General features: G+C 37.6%; 1 pseudogene; it reads right to left on the bottom strand.

The window, feature by feature from the left end:
- Positions 1–5,214: 5,214 nt before the first annotated feature.
- On the bottom strand, positions 5,215–6,102 carry LOC122653803 (annotated as a pseudogene).
- Positions 6,103–8,360: the final 2,258 nt, after the last annotated feature.

The raw sequence follows: 8,360 nt of genomic DNA, 5'->3' as shown, positions 1-8,360 counted from the left end.
TCTCATCCTTGTGCTCTAGTGCTTCTCTCTCTCTCTCTCTCTCTCTCTCTCTCTCTCATCTCTGTTTTTTTTCTTCCCTGGAGCAAATGCATATGCTGTAATTTTTTTTTTTAATTTTAATATGTCTACGTCCCATAAACAGTCTGCTACTGTACTTGTTAGGTCTTTAGCTCAAATTGGTAGAGCACTTGGAACATGAGCATGTTCCAAGGGTATGGTGGTTCGAATCCACCGAGATCCTTTTATTCAACTGTTCATAGCATAGTCACTTAAGGCAATCATGAGCATTATACAGTGTCTAGGAAGAAGGAAGAGAATGTGACAAAAATCACATGGCATTGTCGGACCCTGTTTTTTTTGTTTTATGTACTTGAATCAAGTGACACATAAATGTGAAACAACATGTTTGATTGAATTCTATTTAACTCTTCTATTGTCGGAAAAAATCATTTAATCAAAGCATCATATAATTAAAATTTCATATAATTAATTAAAGGGCAAAGGTTGCATGGAAGGCAGTGTGCACACAGAATTAAATTATTAATTAAAAATACTAAAATTTTAAATACTTATATTATAATTATGATTATATTTTATTATTATTAAATAATAAAATAATTAGTATAATTAATTTTATTTCATATTGCATTTTATCACAATTTGGGTAGATTCAAGTTTCGAAATTGGGGTAACCAAACAGTTATTCTGCTAGATTCAGATTTCATAATCAAGGTAACCAAACAGTTATTCTGGTAGATTCAGGTTTTAGAATCAGGGTAATCAAACAGTTATTCTGTCAGATTCGTTCATCCACATATACTCTAATCTATGGATGTTAACATTTTTGTTTCTCTATTTCTTTGTTTTTTTTCTAATAGAAATCTGTTTGTTAACATCGATCCATTTTTTTGTTCTAGGGAATGAATCTGGACAACCAAAAAAAAAAATAATTGAAAAATAGAAAAATATTAGAACTTCTCTATTCTATAAATAAAACAGAGAAATGAGAGGGTGGGGGTGTTCAACCCATCTCTACGATTCTCATCTCTGTTAGATTCGACCGCCACCATCACGTCCTCCTCCACTACCATTTCCACCGAAACCACCTCATGCCAACAAATTTTAGGGTATTCAATGGCATTTTTTAAATTTTTCAATGTTCTAGAAATATAAATTATTGCGCGTTACAAACGCATTTTTGTTTCTTTCCTAACACATAAATAGAATTTTCTATGCATTACCAAACACGTGTTTATACCAAGAAATTCGGCCCAGTAATAGAAATACAAAAAGTTATTTTTGGAATAGAAACATGACCCAGAAACAGAAGTGTATCATACAAGCCCTAAGTGTTTTGTTTTTTGGCAATACGATTTTTAGGGAAAAGGGTTACGACAAGCAGTGTGGCTGGGGGCCAATCACGACACGCACAAAAACATCAACAAGGGAGGTCTTTTTATATTCACGAGGGGCAAGGTGGTCATTCCACCTTCTTTTGTGTCAAGGCACATGAACCATGCTACCTTTTAGAGTACTTTTTCCCGAATTTTTATTATTGGGAAAAGACCTCTCCCTGGTCGCATAGCCCTTGTGCCTAGACAGACGAGTGCGTTAAATTACTACTCCACCACCTATGAAATAAAAAAATCACATCCATGTGAGAAAAATAACGCTACCTAGTTGCGTAGCCCCTACTCCTAAACATATGAATGTGTAAAATTATCATCCTACTCCCTGTGTGTAAGTATAAGGGGATTTCTTGAATCCTCCTCTGTCTTGTGCGTGGTTTCTCTCTTCTCTTCCTTGTCGCTCCAGGATTGGCGAGCGACTGCAACGAGGGGGAGAGACGAAGACAAGAACATTGTTTTATGGTAGCATGGAATATTCTCTGTACGTAAAGGGAGTCGCCACCTAGATGTCTCTCTTTTTTATTTTTTTTAGAGATATAGAGACCATGATGGATAAGGCAAAGGTTTTCTTAGATTTATAGGTTGGTTCAAGCTTACGTATTGGGGATGCTTTTACACCCCAGCCCTGTTCGGTCGAAGGCATGGCTTTTTCTATGTAGACCATTTGTACTAATATTACTCGTTTAATAACTAACATGCTTTACAAAAAAGAAAATATAGTGGTAGTTGGGTTGAATAACGTATATATTTATGTAAGAAAGGGAAGGGGGAAGGGGAAAGATGGTTGAAACTTAGTATTAATATAACTACCCAGACTGTCTATGTACTCTAATTAGGGATCAAGCCGAACGTAGTTCAAAAATCATTTTGAAGATCACCTGGGCAACCTCTCGGTGTGAAATGGAATATTGTATATTTCGGAGATTCTAGTTATTTTGGAAATTCCTATTTGGGTGGCATAAGAAAATCCCTATTCAAGGGGCATAACGGCTAAAGATGGAGCATTTAACTATTTTGGAAATCCCTATTTAGATGACATGACGACTAAGGGCGTCTTTGGTATAGTTTTTATTTTTTATTTTTGGCCAAAAAAATGTTTTCGGTTGCGTTTGGTATCATTTATGGAGTCTATTTCTATTTTAAAATGATTGAAAAAATACAAAAACCAAAAAGAGGTTGAAAGTCATTTATGATTTTACGTTGAAAACAATTTTTCGCTATTTGTGCGGCACTTTAATGAACACGTGCTAATTAGTCCCAAAATGGAAGGGTAAAATAGTAAATTCTTATGGGTTTTAGAAAATCAAGCCCTCCACCCCTCCTCCTCCTTATTTTTTCCTGCAACTCCACCCGCCCCGTCATCTTCTTCTTCCTACCTTTCCCCACCAAAATCCGAGCTCCCACAACAATGTTAACCTACCTATCTATTTTTGGAAATATGTATTTGGACGACATAATGGCTAAAAAAAGAGCTTAACTATTTTGAAATCCCTATTTAAGTGGCATAACGGCTAAAAATGAAGCATTTAACTATTTGGAAAAAATAAATAATTGAAATTAGAACAACGATGAGAACTTACCTGTTTGGACCCTAAATAGGGCTTACCAGTGTATTCCTGCATAACCTCAGTGCTTTTGATGCTTTTCACCGACTTCTTATTTTTTGTTCATGTATGAGAGCATATGCCTTAAGAAAAATCAGTGCTAAGGCTCCGCCCCCCTACACCCCCGGTAGGGGGTGCCTACCCCCATGGCCCGCTCAGCAGAGAGTGGGACCATTGTCTTAGGGGAAGAGTGAACAGTACTTCATGAGTTAAACCGAAGTAAGGCTTTCCTAAACAATGTCCAAAAAGTACTGTAGGGTGGCAAAATTCAATGTATATACTACGACATAAAAAATCCCATCCGTGTATATGCCCCTGCACACACTCTCATCAAGCCCCACATTAGTGCAAGGGCTATGCAAGTAGACAACGATCTTTTGCCCTTATTGTTTGACACAACACTGTTCTTTTTATAGGGTTGACCCTAACAAAGTCAATTAAAATGGTAATTGCAAAAAAAAACTTTGTTTGGGACGGCATATTAAACGATTAAGAAATTAAACAAGAAATAAAAAATGCTGTCAAATATTATGACAACGGCAAAAAAAAAAAATGATGATACACATTTAAAAAAAACACAGAACAAAAAAGGGCATATACACAAAGATTGAAAAATTATTACCTAAATGCTTGCATCCAAAGTTCAAAGCAACTATGACAATTAAGAAAAATACATATTAATATCCAAATTCCACAACCCATTCCAAACTAAAAAATCCAAGTACCACATATCAAAAAAATATGTCAACTTCAGTGACACGTTTCAAGTATAGGGATATTCAAAACCTAAGTTCAAACACCAAAAAGAAAAAAAATCCGAACTCCATAAAATCTTCCAACATCACACAATAGCCATAAAAACACATGTCCCAAATTCAAACAGAAAAAAAAATAATAATAATAATCCAACTGTAATAGAAGAATGGGCAGAGGAGTCAAGATTTTATTTCATAACATCTTGAGGAATCAAGTCTCAATAAGGGCAAACAACCGCTAGCTCGGTTGGTTGGAGGCATTGCAGGTTGAGTACGTGCATGCCCCCCTCATGAGGTCAAGGGATCGACTCTCCTAGATTGCATATTGTGCCAAAAGGGCACCTTTCTCTCCCCTCCTCCCCGCCCCCCCTTAGTTGTAGATTGTGGGCTTGTGTTAGCCTTTCTCCTTAGCTTGTAGTTGGTCTGTGGGCCCTTAAGTAGGATAGACCCAAAAAAAAAAAAAAAGTCTCAATAAGTGAGAGACCACCCTTCTATTTCATGACTCTCGCATAGTTAGACCATCCTTTTTTCTTTCATAGTTCCTATCAAGCCAACAATTTCTCAATTTGGATTCTAAATTAGAATCCTATAAATATTGAATATAATATAAATAGAAAAAATTATAGATTACTATACTATTTATTAAAGCCTACGACTCTTCGTGGCTTCATATTGAATCAATTCCATGTCGGTTCCAAATTAGAGGAATGTTATGGTAAAACTTCGTTTGAAACGATGTGGTAGAACCGTAGAAATCAACGTGTGACTTGAAGGACATGATCAATTGTGGATTCTTCTATCCACCATTTTCTAAAGGGAAAATTACGTGTACTCCCTGCACTTTTTCTAAAACATTAATAAACCAGGTTTCCAATAACCACCTTGTACACCCCCTCGTTAAAAAAAAAAAAAAAAAGGTAAAAATAACAGCAACTCAACGTTAAGTAATGATGTGGGATATACTTTGGACATGAAATGACTCTTATACCGAAATGACTCTTATACCCTTTCATAACACCTTTAACAAGCCAATGACCATCGTCTTCCCCAAACCTCACCCATCATCCCTGTCAGGCGAACCAATCCTGTTCCTCCCCCTGGCAAGAGACGACCAACCCTGTTCCTCATCCGGCAACCAAAACTCTTTTGTTGAGCTTTACGTGCAAATGTTTTTATTGCTCATCATGGACAGTCGATCGAGATCGGACGTCCCAAGGTTTCAATTCAAAGTACTAAAATTAGGAAACTCTTAAAGGTTTTGGAGAATCTAGATGGAAGTCGTTTAAAAACCAAGTGTTTGTTGTTGCTTGGACAATCATTTTGAAGGTTTATACGAAGAAGAATGCAATCAGAATAAGGGTTGTTAGATTGATTGTAATGTGGCTCTATCTACTGGTCATATTATTTTATGCAAGAAAAATAACTTCTTCGCTTGGAGATAGGTCCCTAACACAAATCAATCCCAAACCATTTCCGAAAATGACTAATCTTCTCTACCTCCACCATTTTCCTCACTGTCAAACTCAAGAATTCATAAAGGTCCCAAATATCGCAACCTTTGCCATTCCTTATGCTTAGCTTTAAAATCCTTGTTCAATCTAATCCCTGGTGGAAACCCATGTTTAAAAGCAAATTTTATTTCTGATGGATCAACCCCGACATCCTCCCTACAAGATTCAAAAAATTTTCTATTCTCAATTGCGGCTAAAAAAAGAGCTAGTATTTAGGTTTCCAAGCACCAATTTCAAGATATGAGTTTTAGGTTCATGGGCATAATACAGAGAGAAAATAGTAGGGTTGTGGGAGATTATTGAATCCTCAAAATCATCGGGCTAGCCAAGTTCCCTCCAGACTTTGAAAATTGCTCGGAGTGGTAGAGATTTTTAGATAAACATTGAGAGAAGTCGAACTAATAGGTCAATTACAACGCGCTTTGAAGTATCAATTGCAGTTGCTTCTTGTCGAGAAATCTCAATTGCAGCTTCGATTAATTTGAAGAATGATTTTGACTTGAGGCTATCATAGAAGAACGTGAAAATGTGGGGATATTTACGGATGAATTGAAGTACTCTACGATTGAGGTGGAATTTTTTAGAAAGCATGTTGAGGAAATCAAGGGGAAGTGTTGGGTTTTTAGGGTTCGCAAGGATGAGATCTTGGACTGAGACTTCCTTAAGAAAATTTTTGTAGTTGCCCATGAATTTTTCAAAGGTGGGGGGTCTCTGCCTCGGACACCACATACTGAGATGAAGTTGTTTTGGAGCGAATGGGCAGGAAAGGGCATTTTGGAAGCTTCAAAGCGAATTTAACCCTTAGTAGGATCTGAATCGCCATTGATAGACTGAATGGCCAAGAAAAATCCGATCTTCTCTTCTATGGAGGAGGAACATGATTGATTTGCTTGACAAGAATGGTGGGTGAGATTTGAGGAAGACGATGGTCATTGGTTTGTTAAGGGTGTTATGAAAAGGTATAACAGTTTTTTCATGTCTAAAGTATATTCCACGTTATCACTTAACGTTGAGTTGCTACGGACTCTTATTAATTTTTATGTTAAAAAAAAAAAGAGAAAATTTCACAAATACCCCCTAAAAGTATCTAATATCTTAGAAACTTACCATATTTGGTCAAAATGTCACAAATACCCCCTATTTTTATGAATTTATTTCAATTTAGTCCACTTCGTTAGTCTCTGCAGTTAAGTGTCTGTTAACTCTTTTTAAATGACAAAATTACCCTTACCACAGTGAAATCCCTATAATACCCTTAATGATGAATTAATGATGTTAGAAATTAGTTTTTAAAAAAAGACAATTTTGCCCTTGTTTTTATTCAATATTTTTTTTTTATTCCTTTTTTCTCCCCTTCTTCTTCTCCTTCTGCTGTTTCTTCCTCCGCCGTTGCCGCCGCCCCCTCCAGCCCTCCTTCTCTTGCTCCCCTGCAACCCCGCCACCGCCACCAGCACCAGCACCACCCCTCCAGCCCTCCTTCTCTTGCAGAATCAAATTCCCACACATACCATTTGAAGCAGGTCTAATTCAAAGGTTGAGCGTTCCGGAGAGGGACTGCAACTCGCCAAGGTCCGAGGGGATCGATCCGCTGCTCCAAGTAAGAGTTAAATTTTATTCCAGTTTTATTTTGGTTTTCTTGTTTGCAACTCTTCAAATAGATGCTTGGAGTCCATCGTTGAGGTTGACTTTCTCTGCTTCTCAGGTCTGATTTCTTCCATGTCTCCTTTCCCTTGCTCCTACTCATTCCTTGTTCTTCTATGTCTACTATTGTTTTTTCCCTTCATTGTTACACTGATATTCTGTCCTGGATGGTACCTACAAGGCTGCAACCGACCAGATCTGAATCAAACTCAAACCAGTCCTTACTGTTCCTCCTGAAATTTGGAGCGAAGGTCATACACCTTAGAGCGATTCACACCCTGGAGTTTCATCTTCTTCCATAGATTGGATTCACTATTCTCCCACAAGCTTCATAGAGAAGTGACCTGAATATTGCTGCAATTAATCAATGGCAAAACAGTTTAGCAAATAAAAATCAACATGGTCGAAGGACACAACAACACCCAGAGCTTATCCGCCTTACTCTTCTTCTCCTCATCACTTGCCTCTGAACCCAATTGTTGATTTTCTCCATGGAAATAACGATGAATCAAACACAATCCAATAAACTTCACCCCCTCTAATGGTGTCTCCGCCGCTCGCAAAACCAGTTATGGGCAATATTAGCACCTGCGCTATCTCCCATCACACTCACTCTGTTCAGATCACCTTGCTCGTTCAACCATTCTTCGGGGCCGTTCCCATTGCAATGTGAAGCGTCTCATTGAAGCTCTACTCATGAATCATCATAACTGATCTCCTATAATGCACAGATACAGCAACCACGTTAGCCTCCGCGACTGAGATGATACATAAGGGGTATAAAGAGGGGAGAAGGGGGTTTCGATGTAGAAGCCACCGCCATGGATGTAGATCAGAAGGGGAAGCTTTTGAGCCGAAGAATTTATGATTTTGGAGAGGAAAAGACGGGCGGAGAGTGGAGATGCCATCGATCTTGATGTACAATGAGGTAGCTCGGTACAAGAAATAAGAATAACTTTTAGGATCCTTAATCGAGTTAGGGTTTTTGGGGGAGGAGGTAGATTGTTGGAATAGGGAAGAAGAGGGAAGAAGGGGGAAGGTTGATATTTTAGGGTTAAAATGGATATTTCAACTTTGGGGTTAAAACGAATATTTCATTTTAAATAACTAAGAGGGTAAAATCAACATTTTATCTTGGGGTCACCCTCCTTAACTTCAAGGGGAAGTTTGCTATTTTGACGAAATATGGTAAATTTATGAGATATTAGATACTTTTAGGGGGTGTTCGTGAAATTTTCTCAAAACAAAAAAAGAGTGAATAAATAAAGTGGTTATTGAAACCTCAGATTTATTAATGTTTTAGGCCAAATACAAGGGGTGTACACGTAATTTCCCCTAAGAGATATCCAACCATAAAATTACCACATTTAAGAGCCATTCGATATCTGCGATGCGGATTGAGGTGGCCCACTGGTGTTCAATATCTGCAGGTATTTGACA

The sequence above is a fragment of the Telopea speciosissima genome, chromosome 3, assembly GCF_018873765.1.
Source record: "Telopea speciosissima isolate NSW1024214 ecotype Mountain lineage chromosome 3, Tspe_v1, whole genome shotgun sequence".
NCBI lineage: Eukaryota > Viridiplantae > Streptophyta > Magnoliopsida > Proteales > Proteaceae > Telopea > Telopea speciosissima.
This window is presented reverse-complemented; position numbering and strand designations above follow the sequence as displayed.